Here is a 3,699-nt window from a genome sequence, read left to right as displayed (position 1 = left end):
TCTTTGATTTAGCAAATCCCACATACTCAAATATCATATAGTCTTCCATGATTGCTACCACTCAAAGCATATTTTTAGAACAAATAGCATCCATCGAACACAGAGAAAGATAGGGGCTTAATGTTTCGCCTCCCAACCTTTTACCTCAAGGGTAATGTCAACAATAATAATTCATGCTCAAATATATTTGAATTGCCATATATGCTTAGATCTTTCCATCACATGATGCTTGCCAACTAAAGAGTAGGTTGGAATGAGAAGGAATACTACTAACTCTTGCATAAAAGTAAAAGATAGGCCTTCGCAAAGGGAAGCAGGGATTTGTAGAGGTGCCAGAGCTCGAAGCTAAAACAGAGATGAAAATAATTTTGAGAGGTATGCTTTCATTGTCAACATAACGACCAAGAGTTCCCAATATCTTCCATACTACATACATTATAGGCGGTTCCCACGCAGAAAGGTAAAGATTTTACTCCCCCTCCACCAACATTCACACTCCACGGCTTGTCCGAAACAACGGGTGTCGTCCAACTATCAAAATTCCTGGGGGAGTTTTGTTTAAATTATTTGTGATTTTGTTTTTGATCTTTTGATCATAGGACTGGGCATCCCAGTTACCAGCCATTTTCCCGTGAATGATGAGCGGAGTCCACTCATCGTGAGAATAACCCACCTAGCATGGAAGATACTGACAGCCCCTAGTCGCTACATGAGCGATTCGGGCATACAAAACATATTATTATTTGAAGGTTTAGAGTTTGGCACATGCAAATTTACTTGGAACGGCAGGTAAATACCGCATATAGGTAGATATGGTGGACACTCATGGAAGAAACTTGGTTCATGGAATTTGGATGCACAAGCAGTATTCCCGCTTAGTACATATATTTTGGCTAGCAAGGATTCAAAATAGCAAGCACCACATGTTAAAGGATCCATAACAATATAACTTCTATACAAATATACCCAAGCATAACTCATTATGTTGTCTTCCTTGTCCAACTTCAACTAATTTTCTCAGGTTTGAAAATAATTAATGGGGCTCACAATCATAGAAGATGTCCAAGATAGTATATTTATATGTGAAATCTCTCTTCCTTCAATACTCTTTCTTGAATTGTTCAAGTGACCAATACAATGTTTGCTAACCTTCAATAAAGTTACCACCTCTACTTCTTATATGTGAAGTCATTACTCCCCATGGGATAAGCATATGAAACATATATAATTTCAGATTTATTACATTCAAATCATTCCACCATTTACTCATAGGATATAAGTGAAGCACACGAGTAAATGACAAACTACTCCAAAAAGATAAAGTGAAGATCAATGTGTAGTTAAATAATTATGTAGCCATGTGAAGACTCTCTCTCATTTAAGAATTTCAGATCTTGGTATATTATTCAAACAGCAAGCAAAACAAAATAAAATAAAATGACATTTCAAGGATAGCACTCATCATGTGAAGAAGCAAAAACTTAGGCTCAACTGATACTAACCGATAATTGTTGAAGAAGAAAGGTGGGATGCCTACCGGGGCATCCCCAAGCTTACATGCTTGAGACTTCTTGAAATATTATCTTGGGGTACCTTGGGAATCCCCAAGCTTGAGCTTTTGTGTCTCCTTAATTCCTCTCATATCATGGTCTTCCTAAATCTCAAAAGCTTCATCCACACAAAACTCAACAAGGACTCGTGAGATAAGTTAGTATAAACCAATGCAAAAACCTTATCATACTATACTGTAGAAAATCACTAAAATTATTATTCAACATTGCATACTAAATGCTTCTGCATATTTAATAGTCCTATCCTCAAATGGAATCATTAAACAAGCAAACATATGCAAACATAACAGCAATCTGCCAAAACAGTATAGTCTGTAAAGAATGCAGCAAGATCCATACTTTCCTAGCTCAAAAAATTATGAAAGAAAATTCCCACTGTAGTATTTTTATCAGAGCTTATTATGCAAATGGTTTCAACATTTTATCACATTCTGAATTTTCTAGGGAATTTTTGCAACAGCGGTAAACTTTCTGCTTTCAAACAGCAACATGTAGACTTGTCAAATAGGCATAGTAAAGGCTATCCTTGACACTTTTATTGAAAATATAGATGCAAATCATTATTCTAAATAATAGTAGGCAAATACTAACAAAATAAAATGACGCTCCAAGCAAAACACATCTCATGTGGTGAATAAAAATATAGCTCCAAGTAAAGTTACCGATGAACGAAGACGAAAGAGGGGATGCCATCCGGGGAATCCCCAAGCTTAGGCTCTTGGTTGTCCTTGAATATTACCTTGGGGTGACTTGGGAATCCCCAAGCTTAGGCTCTTGCCACTCCTTATTCTATAGTCCATCGAATCTTTACCCAAAACATGAAAACTTCACAACACAAAACTTAACAGAAGATCTCGTGAGCTCCGTTAGCGAAAGAAAACAAAACACCACTTAAAGGTACTGTAATAAACTCATTATTTATTTGTATTGGTGTTAAATCTACTGTATTCCAACTTCTCTATGGTTTATAAACTAATTTACTAGCCATAGATTCATCAAAATAAGCAAACAACACACGAAAAACAGAATCTATCAAAAACAGAACAGTATGTAGTAATCTGTAACTAACGCAAACTTCTGGAACTCAAAAAATTCTACCAAAATAGGAAGGCCTAGATAATTTGATTATTGATTTTCTGCAATTGGAATCAGTATTTTATCACTTTCTGGTGATTTTTAACAATTGTTTTTGTGAGCAGAAAGTTTCTGTCTTTTTCAGCAAGATCAAATAATTATCATCCAAGAAGATCCTATAGGTCTTACTTGGCACAAACACTAATTAAAACATAAAAACACATCTAACCAGAGGCTAGATGATTTATTTATTACTAAACAGGAACAAAAAGCAAGGAACAAAAGTAAAATTGGGTTGCCTCCCAACAAGCGCTAATGTTTAACGCCCCTAGCTAGGCATAATGATTTCAATGATGCTCGCATAAAAGATAAGAATTGTAACATAAAGAGAGCATCATGAAGAATATTACTAGCACATTTAATTCTAACCCACTTCCTATGCATAGGGATTTTGTGAGCAAACAACTTATGGGAACAATAATCAACTAGCATAGGAAGGCAAAACAAGCATAACTTCGAAACTTTAAGCACATAGAGAGGAAACTTGATATTATTGCAATTCCTACAAGCATATATTCCTCCCTCATAATAATTTTTAGTAGCATCATGAATGAATTCAACAATATAACCAGCACCTAAAGCATTCTTTTCATGATCATCTTGCATAGAAGTTTTACTACTCTCCACATAAGCAAAATTCTTCTCTTTTGGAATACTGGGAGTATCATAAGAAACTCGAATACTATAAATTGTTTCCACATTAAAAGAGTAATGTTCAGAAAAAGGGTAATCATAATCATGACAAGTTTTATAAATATAATCATCACTACTTTTTATAGCATAAGTGTCATCACAATAATCATCATAAATAGGAGGCATGCTATCATCATAACAAATTTGCATATCAAAACTTGGGAGGCTAAAAATATCATCTTCATTAAACATAGCATCCCCAAGCTTGGGACAAACATTAATTGCAGCAAATATATTCTCAAAAACATCATTTTCATCAAACATAGCATCCCCAAGCTTGGGCCTTTTCATATCATAAGCA

The sequence above is a fragment of the Aegilops tauschii genome, chromosome 2, assembly GCF_002575655.3.
Source record: "Aegilops tauschii subsp. strangulata cultivar AL8/78 chromosome 2, Aet v6.0, whole genome shotgun sequence".
NCBI classification, from domain to species: domain Eukaryota; kingdom Viridiplantae; phylum Streptophyta; class Magnoliopsida; order Poales; family Poaceae; genus Aegilops; species Aegilops tauschii.
The sequence above is the reverse complement of the archived record's forward strand: the minus strand, read 5'-3'. Positions refer to the sequence as shown.